At 47.6% G+C, this 18,163-nt stretch overlaps 2 protein-coding genes across 2 annotated transcripts in view; one reads left to right on the top strand and one right to left on the bottom strand.

Moving 5' to 3' along the window:
• LOC306922249 (protein kinase C beta type-like) overlaps window positions 1-18,163 on the top strand; it is a 183,505-nt gene that overhangs the window by 61,545 nt on the left and 103,797 nt on the right.
• The window catches only part of LOC306922131 (protein kinase C beta type-like), a gene marked incomplete at its 3' end in the record, with an annotated part of 58,535 nt that overhangs the window by 22,461 nt on the left and 17,911 nt on the right, over window positions 1-18,163 (bottom strand). The window lies entirely within an intron of this gene.

The raw sequence follows: 18,163 nt of genomic DNA, 5'->3' as shown, positions 1-18,163 counted from the left end.
ATAATGTGTGCCAGGAACCCCCATCTGAAAATAATGTGTGCCATGGACCCTCAGAAGAGAAGATTTGTGTTAAAGTTTTCTTTAAAAAAAAATGGGTTTTTCTTAAAATAAACAAAAAAATAATAATAAGAAAAAGGTAGGTATGGCGCTCCACCTCAGCGGTCGATCTCCAACCACCGGTTGGAGACGCAGGTGCCGGTCCGCGCTACATGTATCAGGTATCGGCATGTCTCAAAATCAAATGATCGGATCGGGAGCAAAAAAACGTGACCGGGACATCCCTAATATACCTACCCTAGGGGACACGGGGAGAACATGTGAGGATACCTAACCTAGGGGACACGGGGAGAACATGTGAGGGTGCGTACCCTAGGGGACACAGGGAGAACATGTGAGGGTACCTAACCTAGGGGACACGGGGAGAACATGTGAGGGTACCTACCCTAGGGGACACGGGGAGAACATGTGAGGGTACCTACCCTAGGGGACACGGGGAGAACATGTGAGGGTACCCTACCCTAGGGGACACAGGGAGAACATGTGAGGGTACCTACCCTAGGGGACACGGGGAGAACATGTGAGGGTACCTACTAAGGCTGAACGATTAATCGTTTTCAAACCGAAATTGCGATTTGAAACCACGCGATTAGCAAATCGCAAAGGCTGCGATTTAAAAAAAAATCGTAATCAACCCGGAGCGCGTCTGATCCAGTATTTACAACACGGCTATACTGTGCTCTCTATTCTAACCAATCAGATGTGTCCCTGCAGTGCATGTGACTGCAGTGCATGTGTACACGCTCGCGCAGTGCCCAAAACAAAGTCATCATTTACGTCTACTCTGTGTTCAGTGCGTTGATGCTAATGCTACCATGCTAGAAGTCAGCAGAAGCTGAGGAGCAGATGCAAGCATAGCGTCTGCGGAGCCCGAATAAACTTTCTTAAATCCGCACAATTTAATCCCAAAGAGATCAGGCACTTCGGGGATATGGCATTATTTTGGTTTTGACATTACAAACGTCCAACAAGACAGTTTTGTGCAAGACCTGTCATGGTACAGCGACAGTCAAAACATCCCGCAGCAACACCACAAACCTTCGCATGGCACGGGCGCTGTCCTGCTGTCCTGTCCGCTGTTTATTTTATTAATGCTACATTGTCGTCGTTGTCCCCGATTCTAGTGAACCGGTCCCCATTGTGGTGCATGTACATTTGTAATAATTTGTCTGAGCGAGGTCCGCGAAATTGTACCGAGATCCGAGAGCCATCATTAAAAAAAAGCTTACACCAGGACCCGTGGTGGGAAAATAGCCGGCCAACAAGCTCATAAACATTAAAGTTAAAGTTATGAGCTTGTCTTAAACCTCAGACAAAATTATCTCTAATAATTGATTCTAATTGATTGATTGATTCTGTCATCACATCTGTCAAAATGTAGCCTACACTTATGCAATGCATATGCTTTTATTTGGTTTAAAAAATCCCACCCGTGTGAAGTGAGGGGCGCTCTTATCATCGTACATCATCATGACGTAAAATAGACACTAGGCCTATTTCTTTGCTCAGACAATGACATAAAAGTGTCAATGGGAATTTAATGTTTGTGTAGGACGTTTGTGAACATACGTGCACTGAATTTAGCCCCTCAAAAACAAATAAATCAATTGAACATAATATCTAAATGTGAATATTAAATGAGAATCACAATATTGTGCTCTGATGATTAGATAACTGTAGCCTAATAGCAATTGCACTTAAATAGAAAGTCTGGAAATTACATTGCATTTATGGTCTGTATCCAGAGAGCTATTTACAATTATTTCTAACATTACAATTTTAACACACATTCTTATTGTAGATAATTAAACACAGGTCAATTTGGTTAGCCTACATTATTTTGAGCTGTCTCACATCCTGTGAATCCTGACATCACTGCCTGGTAAAGTAAATGAATGGTATGCCATTTGGTAATGTTTCATTACTTTTTAAATGGACACAGTGAATACTAAATTGAAGCTTTACTTTTTAAGTGGTGCAACCACTTCATTATGGAGCTTTGTGTGTCTGTGGGTGGGTGGGTGGCTGGCTGGCTGGGTCTGTCCGAGCACGAAAATAGCATTTGGTTGGTTTTCACAACCAAGTGTCACTGTTGCGCAGCCTAACACACACACATACTAACTGTATAGGCCCTACATGATGATTTTAGGTGTGACATTACAGTACAGTGACAGTACAGTGACAGTACAGTACAGTACAGTACAGTACAGTACAGTACAGTACAGTACAGTACAGTACAGTACAGTACAGTACAGTACAGTACAGTACAGTACAGTACAGTACAGTACAGGGACCGCCTGGGGACCCACACACGGTAACTCTTTCTCGACCGTTTCGGACGCAGGGCGGCTCTCCTAAACCGGGCCGGCACCCTGGACACGTTCCTGTGGGTCTGGAAGTTTCGGGGACCCCCCCCGGGGGAACCGAAACAGAGTTGCACCACTTACTTCACACGGGTGTGATTTAAAAAATATATATCGCGAGTCAAATCGCAATCGCAATATTGGTCAGAAAATTCGCAATTAAATTTTTTCTCAAAATCGTTCAGCCTTAGTACCTACCCTAGGGGACACGGGGAGAACACGCAAACTCCACACAGAAAGGCCTTTTCGCCACCCCCGCCTCGGGTATGGGCACTGATGACGCACGCGGAGGAGAGAACACGCCCACAGCAGCGCCCACAGCGTCCCCAGCGGGAATCGAACCCAGGACCTTCTAGCTGTGAGGCACTACCGACTGTGCCACCGTGACCCCCCCCCAACCCTAGCCCTGTTAGATGCGACGAGCTTCTAGTTTCATAATCTGTGGTATCAGAGAAAGGCTGGGACACCCCCTGGTGTAGTGCATTGTTACAGGAACAGACTCCCACATTCTTAGCTGATACCGACATTAAGCCTTTCCGACCTACTTACTTACCTAACCTGAACCTTAACCCCCTGACTAGACACACACACAGAGTGGTAAAAGCCTGGTAATTGAGGATGTGCAAAAACAACACCAGCACATGACCGCACACGCACACACACGCATGCACGCATACACACACGTTGAACTTGACAGTCATGATGCGTTAATTATTCACAGGCTCATTACGTATTCAAGAGGCTGTGCGCAACTGGTGCCATTTCCCTCGAGTTCCACTGTCACAACACACACTGTGTGCGTGCGTGCGTGCGTGCGTCTGTCCTAGACTCTTCTACCTTCTCTAAAACACCCTGGACAACGCTCCACACGTCCTAGACTCTTCTCCCTTCTCTAAAACACCCTGGACAACGCTCCACAAGTCCTAGACTCTTCTCCCTTCCCTAAAACACCCTGGACAACGCTCCACACGACCTAGACTCTTCTCCCTTCCCTAAAACACCCTGGACAACGCTCCACACGACCTAGACTCTTCTCCCTTCCCTAAAACACCCTGGACAACGCTCCACACGTCCTAGACTTTCTCCCTTCTCTAAAACACCCTGGACAACGCTTCACACGTCCTAGACTCCTTCTCCCTTCCCTAAAACACCCTGGACAACGCTCAACACGTCCTAGACTCTTCTCCCTTCTCTAAAACCCCCTGGACAACATGCACTCCACACGTCCTAGACTTTTCTCCCATCTCTAAAACACCCTGGACAACGCTCCACATGTCCGAGACTCTTCTCCCTTCCTAAAAAACCCTGGATAACGCTTCACACGTCCTAGACTCCTTCTCCCTTCCCTAAAACACCCTGGACAACGCTCCACACGTCCTAGACTCTTCTCCCTTCCCTAAAACACCCTGGACAACACTCCACACTTCCTAGACTCTTCTCCCTTCTCTAAAACACCCTGGACAACGCTCCACACGTCCTAGACTCTTCTCCCTTCTCTAAAACACCCTGGACAACGCTCCACACGTCCTAGACTCTTCTCCCTTCTCTAAAACACCCTGGACAACGCTCCACACGTCCTAGACTCTTCTCCCTTCCCTAAAACACCCTGGACAACACTCCACACGTCCTAGACTCTTCTCCCTTCTCTAAAACACCCTGGACAACGCTCCACATGTCCTAGACTCTTCTCCCTTCCCTAAAACACCCTGGACAACGCTCCACACGTCCTAGACTCTTCTCCCTTCTCTAAAACACCCTGGACAACGCTCCACACGTCCTAGACTCTTCTCCCTTCTCTAAAACACGCTGGACAACGCTCCACAAGTCCTAGACACTTCTCCCTTCCCTAAAACACCCTGGACAACGCTCCACACGTCCTAGACTCTTCTCCCTTCCCTAAAACACCCTGGACAACGCTCCACACGACCTAGACTCTTCTCCCTTCCCTAAAACACCCTGGACAACGCTCCACACGACCTAGACTCTTCTCCCTTCCCTAAAACACCCTGGACAATGCTCCACACGTCCTAGACTTTTAACCCTTCTCTAAAACACCCTGGACAACACTCCACATGTCCGAGACTCTTCTCCCTTCCCAAAATACCCTGGACAACGCTTCACACGTCCTAGACTCCTTCTCCCTTCTCTAAAACACCCTGGACAACGCTCCACACGTCCTAGACTTTTCTCCCTTCTCTAAAACACCCTGGACAACGCTCAACACGTCCTAGACTCTTCTCCCTTCTCTAAAACACCCTGGACAACGCTCCACACGTCCTAGACTCTTCTCCCTTCCCTAAAACACCCTGGACAACGCTCCACACGTCCTACACTCTTCTCCCTTCCCTTAGACACCCTGGACAACGCTCCACACGTCCTAGACTCTTCTCCCTTCTGGCTCACAAACTGTGGATCAAACTCCCCACTGCAGATTCACACCTAATGTGACTACATTTGACTGAGGGACTGCCATTGGTTTTTTTTGAATTTCACGTCATATGAAAGCAGGGAATCATAGATTCAAATTGACATATTGGTTGTTCAGTTTGACCTACCAGTTTTGGAGATATGGCTTATAGAGTAATGTCTTGCAGAGAAACAGCGAGTTGAGAAAACAGGCTTGAAAGGTTCACTTCTGTGGTCTCTAACATTACACCTAGCTACATGTTTAAGCATTTATTTCATATTTACATGTCGATTTCAGCTCTGACATTTATTTCAGACATGCTCAGTATGTGAAGAGTCTGCCTGTGCTCATTTTGGAGACTCATTTTGGAGAAAAAAATAAAAATAAACGTGTTTCTCCTCTGGTGAAAAGCTGGAATTTGCGCGATGGCAGGCTCTCAGTCAAATCTGGTCACTAATCGTCCGCCATAGTCTGAAGACAGCACCTCTTCAGACTCCTCTGAACCCATAGCACTTGACGACCTTGCAGGCGTATGCAAAGGCTAACATGTAATGTAGACATATCCTGTACCACATATTATTTATGTATCTATCTATATCTATAGATTGCTATTTCTATAGGAATGGTGGTTGTACACAAATAGATACATCTGTAAATGAATAAAAACACTAACATCTAAATATAGCTGCAGAAAAAGACAGAACATAATGTAACATATATGTACCATAATAATGGCTGAACATTCACTGAATGAATCTACATGACATCAAAAATACTCTTATGTAACATTAATATTAACACATCACACACACACACACACACACACACACACACACACACACACACACACACACACACACACACACACACACACACACACACACACACACACACACACACACACACACACACACACACACACACACACACAGAAGCATACAGACTACAAACATACAGATAGACAATACAGAGAGAGAGAGAGAGAGAGATGTAGGGATGACACATAGGGAGGTGTGTGGGCGAGTGGGGGGAGGAGGGGGCTCGGGGGGGGGGGGGGGGGTTGGGGACACAGCTGGGTTTGAGGCTGTGTGTGTGGGAGGAGAACTGAATTTATTTACTGTCACTGAGGGACGAGAGAGAGAGAGAGAGAGAGGTACAGATCAGAGTGAGAACATTCAAATGTGAGAAGACATGTAAGAGCTACACTAAATGCTATGACACACACACACACACACACACACACACACACACACACACACACACACACACACACACACACACACACACACACACACACACACACACACACACACACACACACACACACACACACACACACACACACACACACACACACACACACAGCAGTGACCTGTCATCGGTCTGTCGCCTAGCAACCGCGACCTTAAAGATGCATCTAGTCCCGCCCCCTCCCCCCCCCACCCCCACCTACGCTCTGTTGACAGACAGCCTCGGCGACCAATCAGAGATAACCACACCGTCATGTAGCCATCCTATTGGCTGAGCTGCATGCAGTATAGGGGATGTGTCCGTTGTTTACAATATGGGACTGTGTGTGATTTCACATCCACCTTATTGTCACAAGATACTTTTCCTAGTTTTCTTTTCTCTTCTTCACTGTAATTGGAGGCTATCTGGTATTTTTGAGGGGCGCTAGCCCCTCCTATATACAGGTCCCCTCCTATATACACAGGTTTAATGTTTGTTTTATAAACGCCATTGACAATGAAGGGAAAAGTTACGCCATCTTGTCCCTAACATCAAACTAAACATCAAATTAAATCCCATTAACAATAAAGAGAACTTAACGTTTGGTTTCGACACCGTTTGTTTTACATCACCTAATCATAGCATGGATAAGAGCGCCCCTCACTTCACACAGGTGTGATTTCTATTGTATTTATTTCCTTTTATGCAATTAGGGCTGCACGATTATGAAATCACGACCGATATCCAGATCATTATTTGCAGGGTCATATCTGCCGATATTCTACGGATTACGCTGCCTTCAAACATTATAGAAATGCACAAAACAAAAGCGACAGAGCCATAATGACGGTCACATCATTATCACATCATTATCACATCAATATCTGTGAAAATAATCTAGATTACTTTGAGACCGATCCTGTGCCCATATGGCATTTTTAAGGCCCATTTCGATGTGCTGCCGCCTGCCGATTACATTGTGCATCACTGATTCTAATGTCATTTTATAAAATGTGTTTCCTTTTCTTAGTGTTCTGTGTAAAGGACGTTGAATTCCATTGTTGTCGAAATGCACACATCACAGCTGTCACTCCATCCTCTAGGTTTAAACTCTATGACATTAGACCCCTCCTTACCCAGGAGTCAGCCAATCAGACCCTTCCTCGCCCAGGAGTCAGCCAATCAGACCCTTCCTCGCCCAGGAGTCAGCCAATCAGACCCTTCCTCGCCCAGGAGTCAGCCAATCAGACCCTTCCTCGCCCAGGAGTCAGCCAATGAGACCCTTCCTCACCCAGGAGTCAGCCAATCAGACCCTTCCTCACCCAGGACCAGGAGTCAGCCAATCAGACCCTTCCTCACCCAGGACCAGGAGTCAGCTAATCAGACCCTTCCTCACCCCAGGAGTCAGCCAATCAGACCCTTCCTCACCCAGGACCAGGAGTCAGCCAATCAGACCCTTCCTCACCTAGGACCAGGAGTCAGCTAATCAGACCCTTCCTCACCCCAGGAGTCAGCCAATCAGACCCTTCCTCGCCCAGGAGTCAGCCAATCAGACCCTTCCTCGCCCATGCAGGAGTCAGCCAATCAGACCCTTCCTCACCCAGGAGTCAGCCAATCAGACCCTTCCTCGGCCAGGAGTCAGCCAATCAGACCCTTCCTCACCCCAGGAGTCAGCCAATCAGACGCTTCCTCACCCCAGGAGTCAGCCAATCAGACCCTTCCTCACCCAGTAGTCAGCCAATCAGACCCTTCCTCGCCCAGGAGTCAGCCTAGACTATTGTAACTCTCTCCTTACTGGCCTATACCGGTATGTGCACCTAAGCCTCTCCAACTGCCAGAATGCTCGCTTGGTCTTCAACCAGACAAAATTCTCACATATCTCCCCCCCCCCCCCCCCTTCTCCACTCCCTCCATGGGGAGTACAAATCTCTGCTGGCATTCAAAGCAACCAAAGGTATGGCACCGCCATATCTTGCAAGTCTGATCGAACCCTATACAAACCCTCCCGCGCGCTCAGATCAGCCGACGCGGGGAAGCTGGAAGTACCTTCACTAAAAAACGCCGGGACAACGCTCCACACGTCCACAAACGTCTTCTCCCTTCTGGCTTCAAAACTATGGAATGCACTTCGCGTCAGAAGTGCTGCAGACTCACTCCCAATCGTCCACCGTAGTCTGTATATACTCGACGTCTGCACTTAAGTGTGGATGGTACGGTGACATGCATGTAACCCCCTATAAAACAAGTTGCTCAATACTGACAGCCCGTCAGCAAGTGGATTCATGAATGTATGTATTATAGACAATATTTTAGGCCAGGGGTTTTCAACAGGTGGTCCGTGGACCACTGGTGGTCCATGAAGGTATTGTATGGTGGTCCCTGACCATGCATTTAGTAATGTAGCAAAGTGAAGATTTTGTATTTTCTTCCACGGAACAGTGCACTAAGCTTTTGTGCACTGTTCCTTGGAAGTGCGTCAATGTTATCAGAATTACTGGGAAGTCTGAGGTTAAGAAATTCCACAGAAAAGGCAGTTAGAATCTCAAGAAGGGTAAGTGTACCAGCTTGCCTGATGCTCAATCAGGCAAGCATCATTATTAGGAAATGTGCCCATAGAATCATGTCATCATGTGCTATATCTTGCACGTATTTGCCATTTTTAGGCCTTTAGCCCATATCCCATTGCAACACAACAGTGATCCCCAGGTTGATTCTTAGTCAAGGTGGTGGTCCCTGGTTCACAATCAGTTGAAAACCCCTGTTTTAAAAAACTATATACCAAATTTCCCACTCCACATCCCCCCCCCCCCCCTCGTCTGTCATTACACAGCACTCGGGTGACTCTGTGGATTTGTGTCCTGTTTCCATTCCGCTGCTGTCGGCCAGAAACCTCTCATCTACATATTATAACTTTATTTTTTATTTTTTTCCAAGTCAGTAAATAAGTACGTATTTAAGTAAACAAATGCCCCTAGCTAGCCCCCTATACTTGATCAAACACTGCATTGTCACACTATAGCTATTATTAGTATTATAACTATTATTATTATTGTTTCTTGATGCACCTTCTGCCTTGTTTCTTCTGCAGACTATACAGTACTTTTCTTTTATCCGTCTTATCCTTACTTGTATGTTGTAACCTTAACCCATTCTGGGGCGTGAACCCCTTTTGGTGTTTTAAAGCATTATGTTATACTTTAGCTATTGAAAAATAGCAGATCTACAAGCTCATAGCGCGCCACCGAGTGGCGCGCTATGAACTTGTAGATCTGCCATTTTTGAAAATTCGTGAAAATGTGCCTCAAATCTTTGAATATATATTATTACAGAGTGAACATTTTAACTCAAATCTTTGCTTCTGGGGGAGGTCCCTGGAACAACATATTTTCAGATGGGGGCGGGGCGGAGGCATATTACATATAATTTGTGGGGTCATTGACATGAAATATTGAGCACCGCTGATACAGAGACATGAGGTTTTTTCAGAAAACTGTCAGGATTTTGAAGACATTGTTTAAATTTCGACGTCAGGCATAAATGGGTTAACTGCTGTGCCACCTCTGGGCGACTGATTTCCCCCCCCCCCCCCCCCCGTGGGATAATAAAGGTATCTATCTACGTATCTATAGCAGATCCACAACAAGCACGCGACGCCTCCCGAGCTTGAGGACACCCCTTTTTGGAATTTGGAATCCTGAAAAGTAACCGTAGCGTTTTTTGGACATATGAGTTTTCCACCCGACAGAGACGGTATTTAGAACAATGCTCCTCGTAGCTGTATTTGGGCCAGTATACTCTGACCCAGTATCTATTTATCTAGGTCCTTAAGCCATTTTTACCTGCGGGAACGATTCTACAAATGTCTTCTAAAATCCTGACAACTTTCTGAAAAAAACCTCTGTTTCTATATGTCAGTGGTTCTCAAACATTTTCATGTCGAGGACTCGCAAAAATATATGTAATTGGCCGCCGACCCCCGTCTGAAAATATGTTGTTCCAGGGACCGCCAGAAGCAAAGATTTGAGTTAAAAAACGCTCACACTGAAAGAATATATACAGTATTCAAAGATTTGTGCCACATTTTCACGATTTCTTTCAAAAATAGCAGACCTACAAGCTCGTAGCGCGGCACTCGGTGCCGCGCTATGAGCTTGTAGATCTGCTATTTTTCCATAGCTAAAGCTTAACACGATGCTTATAAAACACCAAAAAGGGGTTCCCGCCCAAAATGGGTTAAAGCCGGACTCACACTGCAAGATAATCGTGGTGGTTTTTGGGGTCAGAAACAAGCCTCCAGTCCTGAGTGTCAGAGAGAGAGGAGGAGTTCTGCACCACAGCCTAGATAGAGAGTCAGTCTCAGGCATGACTATCCTCTAGTGCACGCATGGGCAACTGGCGGCCCGGGGGCCACATGCGGCCCCCGGGTTAATATGTTATTGATTTCAGCTGTTATACAATTCCAAACATGCAAACATGACCCGCTTTAATAGTATTATTCAAATGTTATTGTCTTTTATTTTATGTCCAATGTATTTGTATTTAGTTCATAAAGTTAACATATAACTAAATGCATTTGAAATTAAATACAAAAGGTTATGTTTCAGGATTCCAATTCACCTTAAGTCACAAGACTGGGTTATTCACGCAGCTGCTATCTGATGAATGATTACTATATACAATTTGATTGGTTGTCTAAACCATACTGTTGTGTATTTAATGAATGTCAGCCTATTCTCAAACTATGCCTGAAGAAGGCCGAAACGTTGCTACGACTCTTATCAAAATAAACCTCTTGAACCAGCAAGCGGCAGTGTGCTCTCTCCTCCTTCTCTAAAACGTTTGCTGTTCTGCCAGGACCTATACGCACCTGCTGTAAAATTAAACCGGGTGTGCGGAAGTCATCTCTCGAATAAGGATTCCAATTCAAAAATAGCAAAAATAGCTGATCTACAAGCTCAAAATGCGTCACACTGTGACGCATTTTGAGCTTGTAGATCGGCTATTTTTGCTACGACAGTAATATGCAACGTGGCCCTCTGGAGTGAGTGTGGAACTATTAGTGGCCCTCTGGAGTGAGTGTGGAACTATAGTGGCCCTCTGGAGTGAGTGTGGAACTATAGTGGCCCTCTGGAGTGAGTGTGGAACTATAGTGGCCCTCTGGAGTGAGTGTGGAACTATAGTGGCCCTCTGGAGTGAGTGTGGAACTATAGTGGCCCTCTGGAGTGAGTGTGGAACTATAGTGGCCCTCTGGAGTGAGTGTGGAACTATAGTGGCCCTCTGGAGTGAGTGTGGAACTATAGTGGCCCTCTGGAGTGAGTGTGGAACTATAGTGGCCCTCTGGAGTGAGTGTGGAACTATAGTGGCCCTCTGGAGTGAGTGTGGAACTATTAGTGGCCCTCTGGAGTGAGTGTGGAACTATAGTGGCCCTTTGGAGTGAGTGTGGAACTATAGTGGCCCTCTGGAGTGAGTGTGGAATTATAGTGGCCCTCTGGAGTGAGTGTGGAACTATAGTGGCCCTCTGGAGTGAGTGTGGAACTATTAGTGGCCCTCTGGAGTGAGTGTGGAACTATAGTGGCCCTCTGGAGTGAGTGTGGAACTATAGTGGCCCTCTGGAGTGAGTGTGGAACTATAGTGGCCCTCTGGAGTGAGTGTGGAACTATAGTGGCCCTCTGGATTGAGTGTGGAACTATTAGTGGCCCTCTGGAGTGAGTGTGGAACTATAGTGGCCCTCTGGAGTGAGTGTGGAACTATAGTGGCCCTCTGGAGTGAGTGTGGAACCATAGTGGCCTCCTGGAGTGAGTGTGGAACTATAGTGGCCCTGAAATTAATGTTTCAGAATCACTGCTAGAGCCGTAAAAATCTCACCCGTGTGAAGTGAGTGGTGCAACTCTGTGTGGGCGTCCCCGGAAGTTCCAGACCCACAGGATCACGGCCAGGGTGCCGGCCCAGTTCCGGGGAGCCGCCCCACGTCCGAAACGGTAGAGAAATCTACCGTTTCAGACTCCCCGGAACATCCACACCCCCAGGAACGCGCCCAGGGGGCCGGTCGATTCCGGCGAGCCGCCCCATGTCCGAAACGGTAGACAGAGTTACCGTGTGTGAGTTACCGTGTGGGGCTCCCTCTACTGTACTGTAACTGTACTGTACTGGCACACCCGAAATCATCATATAATACAGTTAATACATGCGTGTGTGTTTGTGTGTGTGTTAGGTTGAGCACAGGTGGTGGTAAATGGTAAATGGTGCATTTATATAGCGCCTTTATCCAAGGCGCTTTACATAGATTGTGCTGTGCATTACATTCACCCATTCACACACACATTCATACATCGATTGCGGCGGAAGCCATGCAAGGCACCAACCAGCACATCAGGAGCAATTTGGGGTTCAGTGTCTTGCCCAAGGACACTTTGACATGTAGACAGGAGGAGCCGGGATTCGAACCGCCGACCCATGGATCATTGGACGACCTGCTCTACCTCCTGAGCCACATGCCGCCCGAAATGGTGAAAAACAACCATGCTATTTCCGTGCTCATACCCAGCCAGGCACCCAGCTACACCCAGCCACACACATAGCTCCGTAAGGGAGTGGTTGCACCACTCAAAAATACGGAAGCAAAATCGCCTAAAGCTGTTATAAAGCTTCTTCAGATGCAATGTAATGGAAAAAACGAACTTATTTCAGCATGTTTTGGCACTTTGCAACCCCCCCCCACCTTGCAACACAGAAAATCAACTGAATGTTCAAAGAAAACCAGAAAACCTTAAAAAATAAAAAATATGTCACCAGACCTTTAAGAATGCACTTGTAAGGAATTCTTAGTCAGTTGCACATGGCTAATGGAAAGCTTTCATAATGTCATTTTAACGTGATCAATATGTTTCTCTCTCATAAGGCAGTCAGCCAATCGGCAGCGCCCGCCGCCCGCAGCCTTTCAGAAACACTCCATGGGATCTGAAATAAAGGTCCTCTCTGATCAATAGAGCTCAAATGATTAAGGTCCTCTCTGATCAACAAAGCTGCCTGTCTGTCTGTCAGCCAATCAATATCAAAGATATACCATTTCACTTGTGGTCTGTCTACCCAATCAATGATCAGGATAACATTTCACACACACACACACACACACTCACACTCACGCACACGCACAGATCGTATTACTGTATAGTTGTGAGGACTCGACATTTTAGGATAGTACTTCGTTGCGCAACAGTACGTCCTCCCGGTGGGGGCACCTCACTGGCAGGTGAGTCAGTATAGGATACAACAGTATACGTCCTCCCGGTGGGGGCTCCTCACTGGCAGGTGAGTCAGTATAGGATACAACAGTACGTCCTCCCGGTGGGGGCTCCTCACTGGCAGGTGGGTCAGTATAGGATACAACAGTACGTCCTCCTGGTGGGGGCTCCTCACTGGCAGGTGAGTCAGTATAGGATACAACAGTACGTCCTCCCGGCGGGGGCTCCTCACTGACAGGTGAGTCAGTATAGGATACAGCAGTACGTCCTCCCGGTGGAGGCTCCTCACTGGCAGGTGAGTCAGTATAGGATACAACAGTATGTCCTCCCGGTGGGGGCTCCTCACTGGCAGGTGAGTCAGTATAGGATACAACAGTACGTCCTCCCGGTGGGGGCTCCTCACTGGCAGGTGAATCAGTATAGGATACAACAGTATATGTCCTCCCGGTGGGGCCTCCTCACTGGCAGGTGGGTCAGTATAGGATACAACAGTACGTCCTCCCGGTGGGGGCTCCTCACTGGTAGGTGAGTCAGTAGGATACAACTGTACGTCCTCACGGTGGGGGCTCCTCACTGGCAGGTGAGTCAGTATAGGATACAACAGTAAGTCCTCCCCGTGGGGGCTCCTCACTGGCAGGTGAGTCAGTATAGGATACAACAGTATGTCCTCCAGGTGGGGGCTCCTCACTGGCAGGTGAGTCAGTAGGATACAACAGTACGTCCTCACGGTGGGGGCTCCTCACTGGCAGGTGAGTCAGTATAGGATACAACAGTACGTCCTCACGGTGGGGGCTCCTCACTGACAGGTGAGTCAGTAGGATACAACGGTACGTCCTCACGGTGGGGGCTCCTCACTGGCAGGTGAGTAAGTATACGATACAACAGTGCGTCCTCCCGGTGGGGGCTCCTCACTGGCAGGTGAGTCAGTAGGATACAACAGTACGTCCTCACGGTGGGGGCTCCTCACTGGCAGGTGAGTCAGTGTAGGATACAACAGTACGTCCTCATGGTGGGGGCTCCTCACTGGCAGGTGAGTCAGTAGGATACAACAGTACGTCCTCACGGTGGGGGCTCCTCACTGGCAGGTGAGTCAGTGTAGGATACAACAGTACGTCCTCACGGTGGGGGATCCTCACTGGCAGGTGAGTCAGTAGGATACAACAGTATGTCCTCACGGCGGGGGCTCCTCACTGGCAGGTGAGTCAGTAGGATACAACAGTATGTCCTCACGGTGGAGGCTCCTGACTCCTCTCCCCCGAGCTCGCAGAGCTACGCCACTGTTTATAGACAAAAACGCAGTTTGGGCTGCATTATGATTGGTCATAAGGTGTAGCATTCACCAGCGAAAAAAATGCTAAGCAAATCATCCCGGCCGTTTCACTCATATGGATATGAAGATTCAACATGACTGTGAGAACACGCTAATGTTACTGCTGATGAATTTGTTACATTTTCAGATATGACAGTCAGTCAGTTGACATTGTGGTCATTTCTGGCTCATATGAGACGATTTAAAGATGACCCCATGTTATTCTCCATAGAGAAAAACGTCCATGAACCAGGGGATGAGCGAGTGACGTCAGGACTTAGGCGCTCTATTCTTTTGGTCATGACCCACATGTCATGACCATATAAGTGAGAGTAGGAACTCTGAGTGTACAAGTGGAACCTAATGTTCTCTCTCTCTCTTCCCCCACCCCCCTTCTCTCTCCCACTCTCGCTCTCTGGCAGTAAACTACTTCCTCTTTTTCTCTCAATACACATGTGCGTGCACACACACACACACACACACACACACACACACACACACACACACACACACACACACACACACACACACACACACACACACACACACACACACACACACACACACACACACACACACACACACACACACACACACACACACACACACACACACGCTTATTGCGACAACACAAACAAATCACATGTAGATGTGAGAAACGTTACCCGCAGAACAGGTATTGAGGTGTGTGTGTGTGTGTGTGTGTGTTTGTGTGTGAACACACACACACACACACACACACACAGTACACGTACACACCCAAACAACACGTGTCAACAAGTCTGAAATAGATTATAGCATTCTTTCAAGAGCATACCTGTCCCTGAAAAAAGTGTGCATGTGCGCGTCCGTGCGTGCGTCCGGGCGTGCGACCGTGCGTGTGTGAGTGCTCTTTAAGCATTAAAAAACCTCTTTGCCCTCTGCTCTACAGTCTGCGGTATAATAATTCTCACCGGCAATTTGTGAAGAAAACATTGTTCACTGTATCATGTAGCCTCGGAAACCCAGACGTTTTCATTTCCAGGGAGAAAGAAAAATCTGGGACCGAGTCCACTTCAAGTCGGCATAGAGTAGCGCAAACGTCCGAGTAGCGCAAACGTCCAGTCTACACAAGAATGCTACGAATGGCACTAGGTGTCACATGGACGGACCGCATCAGAAATGTGGACCTCTATGGGGACCTACCACGGGTCACGGACAAAGTCAGAGAGAGAAGGACGAGGCTGGCAGGGCACTGCGTCAGGCGGCCAGAACTAGAGGCATGTAAATTGACTCTATGGGGAGCCAACCCAGGGCAAAGCCAGGAGGGGAAATAAGCGTACACCACCTATGTAGACGTGCTGCGGCGCGACAGCTTGGCTGCCAACACTGCAGAGCTCAAGAACCTGATGTTATAGATAGGAAATTGTGGAGGGCAACGATCCAGGAATCCCGAGTTGGTGTTGGCTGTAGACCTCACTCTAACACTACTGACAGACAGACAGACAGACAGACAGACAGACAGACAGACAGACAGACAGACAGACAGACAGACAGACAGACAGACAGACAGACAGACAGACAGTTCATTATCTAGGACAGGTGTGTCAAAACTTTTTTCAGAGGGGGGCATATTAGAAAATATTAAGGGCCAACTATACATCTCCTAACATAATGTACCGTCGGACTACAACAAAGTCGCATAGATATGCATCTCATTTAAACCTATTCCATTTAACTATTCATCATCAATATTTAATTTCAATGGTCTTTTTTTTAAGCCTTATATGTCACATTACCAAATGTAACCAGACAAGCAAGGTACAGTCATTACAAGGAACACTGACACATTATACTCTGGGAAATGCCCAGGTTAAAAAAACTTGAATGTAAAAAATGTCCCATACTGTTGGCGGCTCGAGCCGTTCATGATACAATGAACCACCCCCAATCTTTTTTCGCCCAATTAAAGAACAGGTCATCTGGCTCTAGAAGATGTAACCGTTTCACAATATTGACAAATAGGCCTATAAAAGATACTTAGGATGCGGTATCCATAGCAACATTAACAATATACCAGTAGAGATGATCAGTAAAGTGCAGCGACAACACTGAAGGAGTGATTCTTCTCAGATATCCTACTAGAAATGCGCCACGTCTCAGTGTGCGTACGTGTGTGTGTGTGCGTGTGTGTGTGTGTGTACGGTTGTAATGCACGTAACTCGAGAACCGGTCGACCCACCGACTTCACCTTCGACGCACGCGTTCCACACCCCCGCAGGGAGTGCAGTGCCAGGTATCGAGTCGGTCGGACCCACGGTTCTCCAGAACCACCGCAAAAGGCTCTGCCAGTGGGCCTAATGAGGCCAACTCCTTTCACCTGGGCCAGGCTCTGCCAGTGGGCCTAATGAGGCCAACTCCTTTCACCAGTGCAATTTCCAGCCTCTGCCTCAGCCAATTGAGGCTCAACCAATCAGCCTCTGCCAGTGGGCCCAATTGATTGCCAAGTACACTTTTCAGTTTGCACTGCAGTCTTCACACACAGGCACATACACAGATCTCCATGTGGGACACCGGCTGACAGTTAAAACGGGTGCTATGGCAATGTATATCATTAGGTTCCCAAGTTGCGTCGTTCCCAAGTAGGTCGGTGGCCGACCGAGACGGGCACGTACAGCCCCACCGACTTCATATTCGACACACACGTTCCACACCCCAGCAGGGAGTGCAGTGCCCGGACTCACGTCGGTCGGACCCACGGTTCTCCAGAACCACCCCAAAAGGCTCTGCTCAGGCTCTGCCAGTGGGCCTAATCAGCCTAAATCCCCTCACCTGACCTGTGCAATTTCCAGCCTCTGCCTCAGCCAATTGATTGCCATGGCAACCCCACACCTGACAATTCATTAGCCTACTTATAACCAGTCCACTTTTCACAGTCAGTCAATCAGCCCTCTTCACACACAGGCAGAGACACCGTCTCCACACCATAGCGCAAAACTTTCTTAAGCTGCGCACTTCTTAAGCTGCGCGCAGCTTAAAGCTTGAGTTTTTAGACAGCTGGTGGATGGAAATTAAGCTCCACCTCTGCGGAAGACTTGAGCGGAGGAGAGCGTTTCCGGGAATCTGGCCGTCGCGCAAGTATTCGGCGGAGGTGGAGCTTAATTTCCATCCACCAGCTGTCTAAAAACTCAAGCTTTAAGCTACGCGCAGCCGAGAACGTGCGCAGCTCTTTTGACCGTGTGGCAGCACCTATACAGAGATCTCCATGTGGGACAAGTTGACAACGGGTACTATTAAGATTCAAGATTCAAGACTTTATTACCATGTCAACAGGGTTGATTGGAATTTGTTTCAGTGCACTAAAAACAGACATACCAAAAGACACATAATCACATCACATATTCAGACAGTAGAACAAGATACAAAAGTACAAACATCATACGAGGGGGACCAATAAATAAGAAGAATGCAAAACGTTACAATTCATCGCAGTTACAAAGCAGCTTCACGCTGTAAAGTGCGAGTGAAAAGAGGGTCAGCATTCAGGAGGCGAACAGCCTCGGGATAAGTGCTGTTC

The sequence above is a fragment of the Electrona antarctica genome, assembly GCF_951216825.1.
Source record: "Electrona antarctica genome assembly, chromosome: 4".
Lineage (NCBI taxonomy): Eukaryota > Metazoa > Chordata > Actinopteri > Myctophiformes > Myctophidae > Electrona > Electrona antarctica.
The sequence above is the reverse complement of the archived record's forward strand: the minus strand, read 5'-3'. Positions and strand labels throughout refer to the sequence as shown.